At 36.9% G+C, this 18,699-nt stretch overlaps 1 long non-coding RNA gene across 3 annotated transcripts in view; it reads right to left on the minus strand.

Annotated features, from left to right (window-relative positions):
• Positions 1-16,156, minus strand: part of LOC105467621 (uncharacterized) — a 126,256-nt gene extending 110,100 nt beyond the window's left edge. For 2 of the 3 annotated variants that reach the window (XR_011625668.1, XR_979038.2), the window contains exon 1: positions 15,904-16,156. This is a non-coding gene — a long non-coding RNA (uncharacterized lncRNA). Of the gene's footprint in view, positions 1-5,830; positions 12,601-13,375; positions 13,419-15,903 lie in introns of those variants that run through there. The other variant, XR_011625667.1, reaches the window with a different exon arrangement.
• Between the last annotated feature and the right edge of the window lie 2,543 nt (positions 16,157-18,699).

Here is an 18,699-nt window from a genome sequence, read left to right on the forward strand (position 1 = left end):
GGACAATGGATCTGTGAAAAAGGTGATATGTAATTACCAGGAACTCTTATATAAAGTTTTTTTATAATGGGTCAGGAATGATTTTTCTATATATTAAATTTTTCTATATATCTTCATTTATTTTTCCCAATAATCCAATGAAGTAAGTGGACTATAGTCACTTACATTTTACAAATGAAGAAACTAAGCCTTAGATAAGTTAATTTTATCAAGATTAAGGAAACAAAGAAACAATAAAAATTAAGTGGCAGAGTCAGTATTTGGACCAGAACAATTTGGCTCAATACAGAACTCTTAAGCATTGCAAAATAATGCTTGTGTAGTCTTTTAAATTCCTTGATCATGCTGGAAAATTATCTTTGTACTGCATTATATTAACATTAAAAAATATTGGTATCATGCTGGCCTGTAATCCCAGGTACTCGGGAGACTGAGGCAGGAGAATCGCTTGAAGCCAGGAGGTGGAGGTTTCAGTGAGCTGAGATCACACCACTAAACTCCAGCCTCAGTAACAGAGTGAGACTCCATCTCAATAAATACTAATCATCATCATCATCATCATCATCTTGTGGAAGGCATCAAAAGTTAATATGTGAAGATACTTGGAATTAAGGCATATTTTAATTCAAAGTAAGCATGATTCAAAACATATTCAAAACTGATGACTGATAACCTAATATACATTGCAAACATATTGAAGAGGACTTTAATATATACTATATCTTATGCATGCAACCTTCTCTGTGATAATTATTATTTCAGCATATATAATAAGCACAATGGATTGTCTTTGCAGGCAGATGAGAAACGTGACATCTGAATGAATACTTTCCGCTTCAAAATAGTCACTTTTAAAAGTCAAATGTTTATTTCTTTCATGATGCTTACTGTCTTCATCTTTTCAGGCTGCTATAAAAAATACCGTCAGTTACATGTCTTATAAATATAGGAATTTATTTCTCACAATTCTGGAGACGACAAAGTCTAAGATCAAGGCATCAACAGATTCAGTGCCTGAGGAAGGCCTGCCTTCTCATAGATGAAACCGTCTCATGGTGCTCACATGGAGGAGAAAGGGACAAATGAGCTCCCTTGAACCTATTTTAGGAGGTCACTTATATCATTGATGAGAGTTCCACCTTCATGACCTAATTACGACCAAGAAACCCTACCTCTTAATACCATCACCATGGGATTTAGGATTTCAATATATGAATTTTGGGGGGACACAAATGTTCAGACCATAGTACTAACTTTGTTATTTTTCATTTTATTTTTTAAGAGGCTTACAAATCTGAAATATATTTAATTATTAATCTGTGTTTTCAATGGTAGAAAAGTTATCTTCATGTATTGTTATATATCTAATTATATAGATCCATATATTTCTATCTGTATATCTAGAAATCTAAATATCTCTATGTCCCCCTCGATCTCTTCTTTTCTATCTTACAGTGTTTAGGGCTTTTAAATGTTTCTGACAAAACATTTTCTGTCAGAAAATGAATTGGGAGAGAGATCAACAAAATTTTCTGTAGTCCTTATTAATAGTAAGTAGAAATTCATGGTTTTAATTATTCAAAAGCACTTCACTGTGATTTAATTTGCTTGTGACTGAATATGCTGCTCTATTCGTATTAGATTCTTTACTATTTTATTTACATGCTCATGTAATCATTTTTTTTAAAATGAGTAGTTTTATTTCTTCTTTTCCAAACTTGATGCCACTTATTTGCTTTCTCTCTCTCTCTCTCTGTCTCTGTCTCTGTCTCTCTCTCTCTCTCTGTCTCTGTCTCTCTCTGTGTGTCTCTGTCTCTCTCTCTCTGTCTCTCTCTCTCTCTGTCAGACGGAGCCTTGCTCTGTTGCCCAGGCTGAAGTGCAGTGGCGTGATCTTGGCTCACTGCAGCCTCCACCTCCTGGGTTCAAGCAATTCTCCTGCCTCAGCCTCCTGAGTAGCTAGAACTACAGGCGAGCACCACCAAGCCCCGCTTTTTTTTTTTTTTTTTCTGAGTTTTAGTACAGATGAGGTTTCACCAAGTTGACCAGGCTGATTTCAAACTCCTGACCTCAAGTGATCCGCCCACCTCGGCATCCCAAAATGCTGGGATCACAGGCGTGAGCCACCGCGCCCCATCACCTTTTTCTCTTCTCCTCCTCCTCTTTCACCTCCTTCTCTCTTCCACCTCTATTTTCTCCTGCATCTCTGAACTCTTATTTCTGTTTCCTTTGCCCAGCAAGACCAGTGCTCTCTTTTCGGGTCCCATTGCCTGTTTTTATAAAATGCCTCCAGACAGAATCCCAGTATGAATAAGGAGCTCATCTTGCATATCTTCCCTCTTTTAGGGACATTTGCCCAGCACAGTCTGTTACCCTGTGCCTGAAAATAATTGCTGCATATGTTGTGTCCGGATCTACAGCAGTTCACAGTGGGAGACTAGCTTTGCTAACCCTTACTGAATCTTGGCCAAACCAATAACCTCTTACCATAAACGTTTAAGAGCTGACATAAAAATCCCTCCACTCCAAAAAAGAAAGTTGATTTTAAAAGCATTCTTTTTTTAAAAAAAATTAAATCCTTTGATTATATCTTAATTCATTTTCATTGAATTTACATGTTAGAGATATTTCTTTTGGTTTGCATGTGCTTGTAATTTTATGCACAGCCACATGCCATATCTTTGTAAAACCCTGGGGTTTTTGTTTTTCCCCCTATAGATTTTATACAGGAAGTTTGTGGTAGGTCTATTTTTATTGATCTTAGTCTCAATACACCATAAGGATAAAAAGTAATGTATTTTAATCAGTAAAGACAATTTTTGTACTTTTATTGGCTACCCAAGAATTCCACTGTACTACTATGACATATAACATCATCTAGAAAGGATGAATATTTATTTTCATTTCATGTTTATTTTTACTGAAAATTCACATTAATATTACTCTCCAAACATTTATTTTTAGACAGTGTATATTGCTCAAGTGCCAAAACATACATGTAAAAATTAGGGTTACTAAGACTTGTTTTCTATTCTATGTATTATATACTACCTGTTAAGGTAGAAATGCACACTGGATGAGTTAAAACAAAAGAACATACCTAGGTCATATTTGATGAGTAAAAAAGTTCCATTAGGACTGCTTATATTTAAGTTTCTGTTTTCTTATCCCCACTTTTGTTTTAGATGATAATTCATTGAATAATTGAATCAGTAATAACTTTTTAGCATAAATTATTCTGGATCTGTAATTCTAGCTGTATTGATGTACATAACCTAAAGGTATATTATTACCATAAAATTAATTTGAAATATGACAGCCTATCAAAATACCAAAAAAAAATAAAGAACATCACTAATATAAGCATAATACATTTATACCCTATGGATTTTGTAACATTTGCTGTTCCAGAAGATACTTCAGTCAAAATGCCAGACTAATTTGTAAGCATACCCTTCCAAAAACAGATGCTAAAATAAAGCATTTAGGACATTAAAATTAAATATTTCATGCTCAGACATATAATTAGGCACTTGTGTGTCAATATTTATGTCATTTGGATAGTTAAATGTATGTTTTTCCATATGGTCAATGAAGAAAAAAATAAAATGCATCAATTTTTCCCTTCGAAGGTTTACAATAAGGCAGGTTGCTGTTTAAATAAAACATGATGAACTCAGTCTTTTTTTCTTTAAAAAAGGTATTTTTAGTTTGATTCTAATTAAAATATCACACATGTGCATTGTATATAATATGGAAAAGACAAAAAGTGAAAGAGAATTATTACTCATACTTCTTATACTATCTCATGCTTTCCCTTTTGTTGTTTTGATATTGTGATTAAAACTACACCAGTAGCCAGGTGCAGTGGCTTACACCTGTAATCCTGGCACTTTGACAGGCTGAGGCAGGTGGATCACCTGAGGTCGGGAGTTCAAGACCAGCCTGACCAACATGGATAAACCCCATCTCTACTAAAAATACAAAATTAGCCGGGCGTGGTAGTGCATGCCCTGTCAGTGAAAATACTGGATTGAAATAGATTTGGCCACAGGTGAGGTCTTCCCAGGTAGTACTAAAGCTATTAAAGAATGAGTCATTAAAGATACTTAAAACATTGAAGCACCTGATCCCAGCAAGTAGCTTGCTCCTAAGAGAAATGAAGAAGTCGCTGAGCCAAACTTTATTTTTCCAAATTTACTCTTCCAAATTTATCAGTCAGATAAGTCACAACACCTCCCTTGGGCCAGAATAAATAATGGGACCAAGAGAGGACAGGGATGTCACATTGTTGAGCTTCTGTCATAGGGATGAAACTAATAAGAGTGGAGAAGACACATCTCCCACAATACTCTCTATATACATTATAAATTATATCCCACATCTTTTCTTTGTTTTCAGAGATAGGGTTGTGCTCTGTCACCAAGCTGGAGTGCAGTGAAGTGATAATATCTCACTATAGCCTTTGACTCCTGGGTTCAAGTGATCCTTCTGCCTCAGGCTCCTGAGTAGCTGAAACTACAGGTGTGGGCTAGTGTATCCAGCTAATTTTTTTTTTAATTTTTATTTTTATTTCTTTGTAGAGACAGAAACTTACTATATTGCCCAGGCTAATACTTCATATATTTTAATACACATTCTGTATGTTCATAGATTGCCGTGCTTTAAAAAAACGAAAAAATTGAAGAGACCTTGATAAGAAAGTATGGAATAGTTAGGGATGCAATAGAGAACTAGCACGGCAGCGGTGTCTATGTATAAGAGAGTCTTTTAGTCATTATATCATAATGAAAGTTAGGCATCGTGAAAAGACAGACCCAAATTTAAACATAAATGACTGGATGTCTAGGCATGAACAAGTTACCCAAACTTTTTTTTTTTTTTTTTTTTGAGATGGAATTTTGCTCTTGTTGCCCAGGCTGGAATGCAATGGCAAGATCTCTGCTCACTGCAACCTCCACCTCCCAAGTAGCTGGGATCGCTCCCTCAAGCGATTCTCCTGCCTCAGCCTCCCAAGTAGCTGGGATTACAGGAGTCTGCCACCATGCCCGCCTAATTTTTGTATTTAGTAGAGACGGCGTTTCACCATGTTACTCAGGTTGGTCTTGAACTCCTGATTTCGGGTGATCCGCCCGCCTCAGCCTCCCAAGGTGCTGAGTTGCCCAAACTTTGTGAATGTCTACTTCAGTGATGAAACAAGGATTATAATACCAACTCATTTAATTGAAATGAGGATAAAAATCACATATATAAAGCACATGTACCATAATAGATCCTTAGTAAATAATAACTATTTTTAGTTATTATTTTAAACAAATTCTGTGTTTTTAATTCAGTTCATATTATGTACTCCATGAGGCATTATATGGAAATTTTAAAATACTTAGCAAAATATTCATATGATAAATACTGGTAGTAAATTAAATAAACTGTAGTCTAAGTACATAAACATTATGGTACAAAATATTTAAATCATCAATCCAATAAATAAAAATATTTATACTCTTCATTTAATTTTTTAAAACAAAGTAGGGGCCGGGCACGGTAGCTCATGCCTGTAATTGCAGCACTTTGGGAAGTCGAGGCAGGCAGATCACCTGCAGTCAGGAGTTCGAGACCAGCCTGACCAACATGGTGAAACCCCGTCTCTACTAAAAATACAAAAAGGCATGGTGGTGGGCACCTTTAGTCCCAGCTACTCGGGAGGCTGAGGCAGGAGAATCGTGTGAACCCAGCAGATGGAGCTTGCAGTGAGCTGAGATCGAGCCACTGCACTATAGCCTGGGCAACAGAACGAGACTCCATCTAAAAAAAAAAAAAAAAAAAAGCGTGGTGGTGGGTGCCTGTAATCCCAGCTACTCGGGAGGCTGAGGTAGGAGAATCACTTCAACCCGGGAGGCAAAGTTTGCAGTGAGCCGAGAGTGCACCACTGCACTCCAGCCTGGGCGACAGAGCAAGACTCCATCTCAAAAACAAAACAAAACAAAGTAGGCTATTTTATTTACCTGAATAAATTTCACTGATAGTCTAGATGTTTTAATAGAATCACTTCTGTGGTGGTAAAGCCAAAAATCTTTTAAAGCATTTGACCAATATCCATATTTAATATGTAGCCTCAGGCTTAGCTCTGGGGAAAGTGTTGTAAGTTTCATCTTTAACTTATTAAATGATTCTTGATCTAATATTTCTCAATCACAAAAATGTAATTTCCCCCATAGTTTGGACTGTTGGATATACGTGTTAATGAAAACATGCAAGTAGCAGGCATGTAAGAAAATATATTCAAAGATAGTTAATTATGGCAGCATTTCATGTTTGTTCAATATTTTGAAGTATGTTTTGAACCATACACGTTGACGTAAATATGACTCATTATGGAATGTATGGGAAATTGAAATAATGTATGTTTATTGAATATTTTCTTGGACACCCAGAGAAATGTTGATAGATCACATTATCTCTTTAGTGTATTCAACACGTTAAACAATAATTCTTTGATTTTCATTTGTTTACTCATTCATTCATTGAGTCATTCATTATAAAAATATGTATTCAGCACCTATAGTGTGAGGTCATCGAGTACTAACTATTTTGTAGGTACTAAGAATGCAGAAACAAATATCTTACTCTCCTTGATTACAAAGAAACTCAATCTCAGGTTTTCTTTTTTTTTTTTTAAACAAGAAAATTTCCCTTTTATTGGAGAGAGAGGAACTCATCTATTTATTTTATTTCTGAATTAAACTTTATCTCATTTAATATTTTCTGGCACATTTCCTCTTCAGATGATGCGTTTACTTTAAGCCACACAAGCCTGTATTTGCATCTTTGACAGCAAAGGAGAGACTGACTAATGGAATTGATGCTTGGTTTGAATAATGTAGGATGTTGTGACAGTGACAATAGCAAGGAATCTTAAATAATAGGCCCTACCTGATGCAATTTAAAAATATGCACACTCTTGTCTTAGCCACTAATATGTTAGATTTCATTTCTGCTTCCACGAAGCAGCTGAGCGTAATCCATCTTGATGACAGTTGACAAGAGAAACTAATTTCTCTTAAAAGCATTTCCCAATTACCTTTTTTTCTCTTGAAAAACACGAAACATTTTGAAACAAATTTTGCTATGTCGTTTCTATATGTACAAGGAGGATATTGAGGGATATGTGAGAACATACATGTTAGTTTCCTCCTTGGATTCCAAAAATTAACTTTTTATAGTAAATGGTCTGGGAACACTTGATTGTAACAAACGTTTAGGTAGATGTGATATACATGTCTAATGAATATAATTTAGAGGAAATAGATTCATACATCAACTTCTTTTGTACTTTAAACAAATACAGGAAGAAAAGAAAGACGGAAGGAAGGGAGGAAGGCAGGGAGGAAGGAAAGAAGGAAGGGAAAACTTTTTTTTCCATCATCTAAGCAAAACTGAACAAAATGGGAGAATCTTCATTACTCGTATGTTCATTTGCAAAACTATTCAAAATCTTTAAACAAAAACAGCTAAGTTTAACAGCATGCACTACTGAAAAGATCTGAAATATTGTTATCTGTACTCTTTTACTTAAATAATGGCCATGTAATGAAAGTTCTCCATGATGATAAAATGTGTTTCATCTAGCGTCATTGAAAGAAATTTAAATAGTGAGAGAACGAGTATCTCTAGAATATCAGCAGGATTAAATATTACTTAACAGACTGCATCTATCATTTCAGTACCATTTCATTTTGTATATTCATCCTAATTTATATCAATCTTTCCTCAACAAAATTGTAATTAATTTTGTAATATGACTAGATAAGTTGTATGAACTTTTTCTTCATTCATAGTGATTTAGTATTAGGGACAAGATCAATAGTGTTTTAATGGATGAAGGAGTAAAATAAAAGACATTAAAGGGAAATGACTTGTTTTGGTAATGAGACATTATATTATTTTTATGAAGATTAAGAGAGTTGGAGTCCATGTAGGGAAAAAACATGGCCAGAACATTTAATAGGCTTGACGATCACAAAAAAAGAAGAATGTAAGAATGTTTGCAACTGAAATAACATGTAAGAATGAGAAGTTTATAATATAATTCTAAAACTGTAAAGAGCATGTACGGTTGTTGAATAAGAATACACAGTAGGAAAGTACCAAAATAGTTCAGATATATTTCAAAGGAGATGCTAAAAAAAATTGAAAATATTTATAATGATTATTGAAATGACAGCTAACCTTTGATACCCTCACTGGTAACAAGGATACAGTGGGTGATAGGACTTAAAGCTTGAGAAAGGATTTCAAAAGATTTATTTTGACTGAACAGTTCTATAAACCCCTTTTCCTGCCCTGCTCTGCCAAGGGGAAGGGCAGAGTTACTAACTTCATATGCCAAAAGTAATTCCAAAATTTTCTGGGCTTCCAGGAAATTATGTAAAGACTATGTTCAGAGATTTGTTAGTGCAGCGAACAATAAAAGGTCAGAAGGAGGTACACCACCAGTTTTAGATTCCCAGAATTTGCAATTGGATCCTATCACTGATACAAGTACAGGACTTTTCCCATAGCATTAAAACATATTTCTTTTTCAAAAGGCACAATTACTGCAAACCGCTGTGAATCTTCTGCCAATATATTTTAGCTCAATATATTAGGTATCTAGAAACTATTCTGTTCTAAATTTATTATGGAACAAGACCTTCTGGTAAAGGTGAAATAAACATGTAGATTTCCAAATATCTCCATGAACTTTTCAGATAAAGCAACAAAATAAATTATATATTATTTGTCAGCCCTTAGAAGATGGAGTTTCTGTTAAATTTAATTACTCCAGCCTAGCTTTAAATCATGAAAGACTTTCGATGAAGGTGGCTCCCACTAAATGGAACAAATTTCCCTAAGTGCTTGCTGGGTAAAAGAATGTTGACCAGGTGAGTGTGGCTAGAAACTGAAAGCTTTGAAATAAAGTGGCTGCATGTGGAAGATTTGCTTATTTATTGATTTAATTCCTGAGGTTGGTGATTTAATTCCATGGGTTTTCTTCCTACTTTATATTCTGAATTAAAACAGAGATTTATTATTTCCTCCTAATTCAAAACCAAAGCAGGCAAAACCAATCAGGATGACTTTGATTTACCCCTAATTTTTCAGGAAACTGAAACTGAAGGCTCTACTCAGCTGCTGTTTAGTCAGCGTTGCACATACAACTCCATCAAAGGACATAAACCAATCAACCCACGAGTTAATACATATCCACTACCACAGAACATATAAAATACACCTAATAAAACTGGGTAAGCAATTGATAATAGTGAAAAGGCCTCAACAAACATATGAAAAGGGACAAGTGACTGAAGAGAGAAATTTACGAATGGGAAGTTTTGTTGTTATTGTTGTTGTTTACCTTAATTTTGCCAATTTGGTTCCTGTGTTGTATACTGAATTTTTTTCTGCAGAAATGCATGGTCTCCTTACCAAGGCTAATTTGTCCTATTTCCCTGTATAAATCAATTCTGTTATTTTCTGCCAGTCCCTACAATGTTGCGAATATTAGCTTTTTTGACCTTAGCTCTTATACTTGGTGTTTGAAGCACATCTGAGTGGGGCTTTCTTTATTAAATGGCATACAAAAAGGAGAGGCTTACGTATAAAGTCAGGGCATAGCATCAAGAGTTTCTGGCTGCAGAGAAGGTGGCAAAGTCCTCACTGGGTGGCCAACCAGCCCGTAAGAAAGCAAAGGTGAAAATAAGATCTCATTCAAGGAGGCTGTAGAGGCAGGATGGTACTTTAGTCAACCTGAAAATGTTGGTGTTTCAATGTTTAAGAAATTGAATCAAATATAACCGTTAACGTGAGACAAACAACGAAAGCAAGGACTTGGCGATGAACTGGTGCCTGGGCCGAGCAATGTGGTCACGGAAGAGTCATGCCAACTTGCTCTTGAATGTATTAGCCAGAATTTGAAACAGTTCCGGATCCAAAAGCACAATAGTGTATTTCAGAAAGCTTTACAAACCGAAACAGAGCAGCAGCAGGAACATAGAGTGACTACAATTTTTAACAGTTTTTTTAGCTCCTTTAATTCAGAGGTCCTCAACTAAGATGATTTTACCTCCCAGGGGATATTTGGAAATCATCTAGTGGGGAAAGAGCAGGGTTAATGTACTGCAATGCACAGGACTGCTCCCAAACCAAGAATCACCTGACTCAAAAATGTCAGTAAGGCCGGGTATGGTGGCTCACGCATGTAATCCCGCCACTTTGGGAGGCCAAGGAGGGCAGATCACTCGAGGTCAGGAATTTGAGAGCAGCCTGGCCAACATGGTATCACCCTATCTCTACTAAAAATACAAAAACTAGCCAGGCAAGGTGCCGCGTGCATGTAGTCCCAGCTACTTGAGAAGCTGAGGCAAGAGAATCACTTAAATCAGAAAGTAGAGGTTGAAGCAGTGAGCTAAGATCACACCACTGTCCTCCAGCCTGGGCAACAGAAGGAGACTCCGTCTCAAAAAAAAATAATAAAATAATAATAATAATAAATAAATAAATAAATGAAAAAAAGTCAGTAGTACAGATATTGGCAGATATTGAGAAACGCTGCATTTTGCCTCTTCTTGGATAATTATTAAAATGCTCTAATTTCATTGCGTTTGTACAGTTGTATTCTCATTTTTCCCTTTCTTTGGTTATACACTATCTTTTCCCCTGAAAAATAAGAAAAACCCGAAAGGATAGAGAAAAAGTTAAATAGCATAGAGGACATTAGAAAGTAAAAGAGTTCATGTTTTTCTTCATTTTTCTTCATTTTACTGTACCCCCAAACCTAATTTAATTTAAAAGAAAGGTAGTACAAAGGATGTTAAAATCCACAAAAAATTAGTTTGAAAATATTCTCTCTCAGCATTTTTGGGAGGGTTTTCAATATCATATGCAATGTTCCAGCAAACTTTGCACCTGACCCAGAGTAGGCCCTGAGAACTGCAAAAATTCTCAACATACAACTCTTTCCAAACTCCTGCACTAAGAGGATTCACCAAATGCTAGCATGGCTTCTAGAAGCCTAAGGTGGTGCCCCTATTATGACTCCAATTCTCCCTAAAAGGTCTGTCCGAGAAATTCAATGCTGCTAGGAACGTTTACCATTTGTTCCAGCCAAAACCTGGTGAGGCTGATAACTCTCTAGACCTCCTCTTAGAGCAGTTACTTTAGAAAGTTTCCAATTATAAATCCTTTCTCTGCGCCTTTGAGATGGAAATCTACCACCCAGAACTGTCTCCTCAAGGACTTGGAAATAGTTCTTTGAAATGCAAAGATTCAAGAAAATAACTCTCACTCTGACTCCTTGTGGGAGGCTAAGGGGCTAACTTCAGTGGGCAGGCAGTGGGCTCCTTGCTCCAACTTGCAAAACTACCGCCTGTCATAAAGATATGAGAATTTTGTTTCTCTTCCGGATAAGTGCCAATTAGCAAACCTGGATAACCAAGTGAGTCACATGAACCAAACTCTCTTAATGACCTCTCAGTGTCTTTCTTTCAGCCCACCCCACCAGGCAGCATTTTAAAATTCTCCTGCCTTTTGGTTTGGCAAAGTTGAGCTCAGTTTATTCCGAACTCTCTTGCCTACTGCAATAGTTATCATTGGATAAAAATCTGTCTCTGTTGCCTTTAACTAGTGTCCAGCTTTGTTTCTCTTTGACAACTCTTACAAACAACAACAATAGTAGCTGTCACAATGTGGCGATTTCTTAAATATCCTGCCAGCAGAATAAGGAAAAGAACAATGAGGTATCTGTCTGTGAATGGGAATTTTCTTATAGACTATTGTTACAACTTTGTAGGGGAAGGAAGACTTTTTTCACCCTCTAAAGTTTCTTTAATGGTCTATGAAATAAAGTAAAAACAACCAGATCAGCAGGACAAAAGGTATACAAATGTGTTACATGCTTGGGGGCATCACTAGAAAAAGGGTGAATACACAAAAAATAAGTGAGATTTAGAATATTTGTCCTCCTCTGAGGAGAGAGGAGAGGACAAACGTAGACAACTTAGGGGAGAGTAAATTATTCTGGGGAAAGATAAATGCACCCTTAGAAGAAGAGGTGATAGTTTGTGACAAAGTCTGTCTGGGTGTAGTGCCAACTTCTAGAGTCTCCTCTCCTGTGATAAGAGTTAATCTTGTGTGGGGAATGGGCAAATGTTGGTCAAAGGGTACAAAGTTGCAGTTAGAAAGGGGTATATTGAATTGTATTAAGTATTCAGTATGGTGGCTTTGTTAATTAGCTTCATTCAATGATTCAGCACCGTGCCTGTGTGTGTGTATAATAACATCAATGTGTATCCCATAATTATGTACAATTATAATTTGTCTAAAATTTTTATTTGATCTTAAGAAAAAGAATTTTTAAAATGAAACTCCCAGATTGATGAAACTTCCAGGGAAAGGATTGATGACAATTGATTTCCTTTTGGAATATCTGTCTTTACACAGATAGGAAGAGTTCTGAGAAAGCCTCTTCCTGCATTTGCTGTGTTTCAAATGTCCTCCACTCAGAGTAATCCATATATGAAGGCAGCATATGTTAGAGGGCATGTCCTGATCATCTTCAACTTGCTCCTCAGACAAAAACAGATGAAAATGTCACATTAGTTAAGGTAAGACTAGATATTGTGTATGTTTGCTTTCAAATGTATCATCCATCAAAGAGAGCTCTGTAGTGGTCACCACAATCTGATCAGGAAAACATTTTGTATTTGAAGATAAGTCCAACACTATTTCCCAAAGCAAGAAAAGAAAAGTCAGTTGAGTCAGGGATGATGTACAGATACTTAACTCCTCAATTGGATCTTAGGCACAGATGAGCTGATGATCAACACATCTCACATCCCTGATTCAGTAGAAATCTGTAGGAGTCAGTCAGGTACCCATGCAGGAGTAGGCAGAAGATAGCAAATAGGATTCAGATACCTGTCAGTGGTGGATTTTTCAGTTGATAATGTGAAACCAACTTAATGATTTGTCTCATGATAACAAGCAAAACAGCCAAATACAGAGCTTTGTGCAACCAAGTCCCAACCCAAAGAGACCATTAACATCACACTCAATCTCAACCACATTACTTTTAAAGGAGAACATGCATGAATCTTGAGAGTGTCCCACTTGGAACTGGAGATACGAGAAGACAACATAGGAAACCTTTCCCCACTCCCCTGCTTCTTTACTCTAAAACATCCAAACTTACGTATTTGATCTTCTTACAAGTAATTTAGTATAAGGATTATCACTTTGATTTGAGCAATAAAGTTACTTTAGGAAGAGCATAAGAGTCTAGTCCAGAATCCACTTTAAAAAAATTATTTCTATCGACTGTACTGACACAGTAACTTACCACACCCCAAATCCTCTGAAATCTAGGGACGTTGGAGGGCAACCTAGATGGCAAAGGAAGAACAGGCTCATGTGACAAGAGCCATGAGTCATAGTTCCAATTCACTAGCAGTTTGCTATGGGAACCTGCCTCTATATCTACAAAATAATGACCTTCAATTTGTTGTTGTTGTTGAATGCCCTTTCAGTTGGAACCTTCTCTCTTATTTTTTCAAATTGTAGGCGTTGAAAGATCTAATACTGCAGTCATTGTAATAGGAAAGAGACCTGAACATAACATTTTTAGCTGGGTATTTAACACAGACCGAGAATCAGACTGCATATGTTTGCATCTTTATATCTTCTATTATTTTCATAATAGTCCTACTTTCCAGAAAGGGAGTGATGCAAAGAAACAATAATAGATTTTATAAAATTAGGGCCCCTTTGTAAATACAGAAAATAAAATCTCATGCCATAAATTAGAAATTATAAAGATTAAGGAATAGTATGTGGTCATCTATGTTTCTTTGGCTCTGCTAGTTTTAAAAATAATGTAGTAACTGGGTTTTGTATAGCAATCTCAGTAAATGTGCATACTGATTAATTTTTCTACAAGTATTTTTCCATTTGTTGACTCATTTGATTATCAACCCTGTGGTAGTAGCTACTATTAAATGAGTGAACAGCATTCAATCAATATTCTCCATTACATAGTGGATTTTCCAACTGTGCCCAATGGCACAGACAGGTAGAGCAAGAAAAAAAACAGAAACAAAATCAAGAACTAAACCGATGGCACAGATTGGAGGTCATAGATAGCTTTGAGAGTGTTAAGGGGTGATTAAGAGTCTGAGTACAGTGAACCCAGACAAGAATGATAGATGAGACAACTGAAGTAGCTAGTGTAGACAAACCATTCATGGAGTTCTACTTTAAATGGGAACAGATGAACAGCAGACAACAAGTAGGAGACACATAAACTAAGTTAGGGAATATTACAGTATGTTCAAACGTGGATGGGGATAACAACGCAGAGAGAAAATTTGATTGATAAGAGAGCAGATGGAAGAGCTAGTTAGAAAGCTGCCTGTAGGAGGCTGGGTGCTGGTCTTATGTCTGTAGTCTCAGAACTTTGACAAGCCAAGGTGGGTAGATGGCTTGAGCCCAAGAGTTAGAGACCAGCATGGGAAACATGGTGAAACGCAATGTCTGCAGAGATTGGAGAAAACAAACAAACAAACAAACAAAAACAGCTGGGTGTGGTGGTGGGCACCCATAGTCCCAGTTACTCTGGAGGCTGAGCCAGCAGGATCACTTAAGCCTCGGAGATAGAGACTGCAGTGAACCAAGATTGTGCCACTGCACTGTATCCTGGGCAACGGAGTGAGACCGTGTCTCAAGAAACAGATCAAGACAAACTAAAACAACAAAACTTCCTGGAAGAGATAGCATTTTAGCTTCGATTCAATATGCATTTGAGACGAGAGAGTGGGAGGTATACACCTCACTAGTGGTAGTGGGCAAAACATGGGTTTTTGGTTAAGCCCTATCCCATCTGAATTTCCTGTCCACAACAAAGTTAATTATCTGTTGTCGGGAGCATCTTAAAAGGCATTAAAGTAGAAAATCCACAAGTATCATCAGGCTTTACAACACCATTATGAATGAGCATATTCCACAGACCTAATACCTGTGGCACCATCTTGAAAATAGGCCTGTGGAAAATGTTGTTCCTCAAAAGGACAAATACACTGCCCTATTTATTTTCTAATGTTCATGGTGTTACCTGCTCAGTTTGTGACTCTGATGCGGGCATCAGCTGACGTGTACTGAACTCTTGGAAATCTGTGTATAATGAGATAGGAATTACTTGCATAGTGCGGGAGAGTCCAAATCTCTTTCCAAAAATGTTTTTGTTTCCCTCCTAAGGCTTATGATTATATGGTTGAGGACCAGTAACAATCTGTGCTATGTTTGGTATTGTTCATGTCCCTGTAATGACAACAACATCTTTAATCATTTTATTCAAAAGTACACAGATCCCCAAATTCCAGTGACTTTAGGGACATCGCTGAGGCCAAGAGGGAGGGCAGGGAAGGGCAATTCATATGTTATATGACCCCCGTTGTGCTCAAAACGACTTCTATTTTTTTTTCTTCCTACATTCTCCGTTTGCTCTTCATATTCTCCCTCCCAGACCCCACAGCTGCTGCACAGTCTCCTCTCGTCTTCAGAATATCTGCTCCCTGATGAGAAATCTCAGCTCAAGCTGAATTCCCCAAGCAGGCTTATTAAGCTATTTTCCCAGTAAAGAAAAATACATTTTGATGCCTACCTCCAAGAACACAGAACTTTTCCATCTTGTTATTTAACTATTACCAGGAATATTATTCTTAATTCCTTAGTTAAGGAACTAGTTAAGGAATTCAGAATAGGAGTTACTATGACTCCTGTAAGTAAGAATGCAGCTTTTTGGGGGGTCACGCTCATGCAAAGATTCAGGAAAACAAAACAAAACAAACAACAACTAAAAAAAGATTACCATACTTTTGTCTTTTTCTTCTCCTGAAGCTTTATTCTTCCTAAAGTGTCTCTCCACAGATAGAAAAGTTGGTGCCCATTCAACTCTCCAGGTTATCCCAGAATTTACTGGAAAAAAAAACAAACAAAAAAAATCTGTCAGGGAGTCTGATTGGTTGTCCTAGATAATAGATCCATACTGGGTCTCATTGTGAGGAGATCAGTCCCTGGCTTTGCCCAAAAGCACTTGATTTGGCTACTGCCATCACCTTTGAGCCTATATAAGCCAACCCAGGTTGATCAGTAACTGTGGTGAATTTCAGTTGTTGTTCTCAAAATCTCTACTTGCCTGCGGCTAAAGGCAGGGCTATGCCCTGGAATGTTGGGCACCGTGACTGAATATTCCACTAAAAAGCAAGAAATTGGAGAAAATCAAATGGAAATGTGTAGTGGTATTATTCAAGAGAAAAGAACAAGTAAAAATACTGGTGAGACCAAAAGAATAGTTACCAACATTAATATAGGGAGGCAAATTTGTCCACAGCTACAAAACTCACAAAAGAAAATAGTACTTGCTGAAGTACTGAATAAATTATGTATTTATATGTAATGAAAAATAGACATGCATATGCATAAAATTTTAGTTGTATATTTATATGTAATGAAAAATAGACATGCATATGCATAAAATTTTCTATATATTATGTACTTATATGTACTAGCTATGTATACATGTACATAGATTGCTATATATGCATGTAATACATATACATATAATCTACTATATATTATCTGTATACATTTGTCTACATATTCTAATATACAAATATTTTTTCTACTTAAAATATAATTCTACGCCTGTAATCCCAGCACTTTGGGAGGCGGAGGCGGGTGGATCATGAGGTCAGGAGATGGAGACCATCCTGGATAACACGGTGAAACCCTGTCTTTACTAAAAATACAAAAATTAGCTGGGCTTGGTGGCGGGAACCTATAGTCCCAGCTACACGGGAGGCTGAGGCAGGAGAATGGCATGAACCAGGGAGGCGGAGCTTGCACTGAGTGGAGATCGGGCCACTGCACTCCCGTCTGGGCGACAGAGCGAGACTCCATCTCAAAAATATATATATATATATAATTCTAATTAAAAATCTTTCCAAGGAGAAACACATAAGGCCTTGAGCAGATACTTACCATCGTGAACTACTCTGCAGTCTTCTGAAACAAGTTACTAACTCAGGTTTCTGTGTCTTTGAGTGCTTCTACAAAATCCCATTAGAGACAATTTCGCCTCTTATAGCCCTTTGGCTGAGAATAAATTGTAATATAGAAAGTGACCTGTGTATGCATTTCTTACTATGATGGTATACGTGTAAGCCAGAGGAGCAAGGGCCACGTCCTCTGTGTTGAACTTTTACCTTCAATATTCCTTATTGCCTGTAACAAAGCAGAGCTCTTGCTAAACTCATATCCTGCCTTTAGCCACAGGCAAGTAGAGATTTTGAGAACAATTGAAATTCACCACAGTTACTGATCAACCTGGGTTGGCTTATATAGGCCCAAAGGTGATGGCAGGAGCCAAATCAAGTGCTTTTGGGCAAAGCCAAGGTCATTCTGAAGGGCATTAAGGCAGTTATTGGACAAATCCTATTATGCTTTTTGTCCACCTGTTTATCTCAGAGAGAGTGTGTGTGTGTGTGTGCGCGTGCACATGTATGCATTGCTTATTCTGCTTTAAATAAGCTGCAAAAATATTTCGAAGGGAAATAAAGGGAGAATAAATTATAGATTGGAATAATCAGCTTGAGATTAAAAAGTGGAACTAGGGATTAGAAACCCTTTCATTATATTCACTTGTTTATTTCCTTAATCATTTATTATATTAAATTTATTCTACTAAATGTACTATTTAATGAGGTTTTGCTCAGTATCAGGTAGTGCACACTAATGGTAAAACTGTGCTAAGTAAGATAACTTCAGTCGTTCCCTTGTTGCCCTTTTGTTTGGTACTGGAATATGAGTTAGGTCTTTTGTGTCACCAGCTGGTGAAGGTCCATTGTCATCGTGTTCAAGTCTGCTCTGAGCAATTCTACAGTCCTAGGTATGACAACTGACAGCAATAGTGGACACCCCAAAACCTAGAACTGTGGTTCTTCTATCTATTAAGCCTGTAGTTCTGTAGGACACAGAAAGAGCATATTTGAAGTCAGGATATATAGTCTCTGGAAACCAGGCGTAGTGATTTGATAGAAAAACTCCTGAAATTGGTCTATGGAGGTTGAGTTTTGGGTATTTCCTCTGGTTCCCACCAGTAGGAAGGGTTAAATTGATTGGCAGAAGAGAAAAAAAATTAAGTGCCATAACTTTACTTTTTAAGGGAAATAAAAAATCCATTTTCTTTTAAAATAAAAAAAGAGGGCATCTGTCTTTGATTTTTCAATGCTGACTTAATGCTCATTCCCATATCACACTCAAAGTGACCCTGGCAGATGTTTGATAATGAATCTGCTTTGAAATTCATCCCAGAAAGTGAAGTCTGCATGGGGAATCCAAGACTCTACCATGTAGGGGATAGTTTCACATAAGCCCATACCCTGTTAGCAAAGTTACATTTACACTGAAGTTTTCATGAGCTAGTTACAAAAAATATGAGTGAAGGACAGCCAGAAACTTCCATGCTGCCAGTTCCTCCATCTTTCCACGGGGAGTAATATAAACTGTGCCCTTTACTAAGGAATATTAGAACTGGTATTGAATTTAGGAAAGTAGTGCCTATGTAGCTTTCCCTATAGAACTCAGTTTGCAAATCTCCTACATTTTGCT

The sequence above is a fragment of the Macaca nemestrina genome, chromosome 7, assembly GCF_043159975.1.
Source record: "Macaca nemestrina isolate mMacNem1 chromosome 7, mMacNem.hap1, whole genome shotgun sequence".
In the NCBI taxonomy this organism is placed as follows: domain Eukaryota; kingdom Metazoa; phylum Chordata; class Mammalia; order Primates; family Cercopithecidae; genus Macaca; species Macaca nemestrina.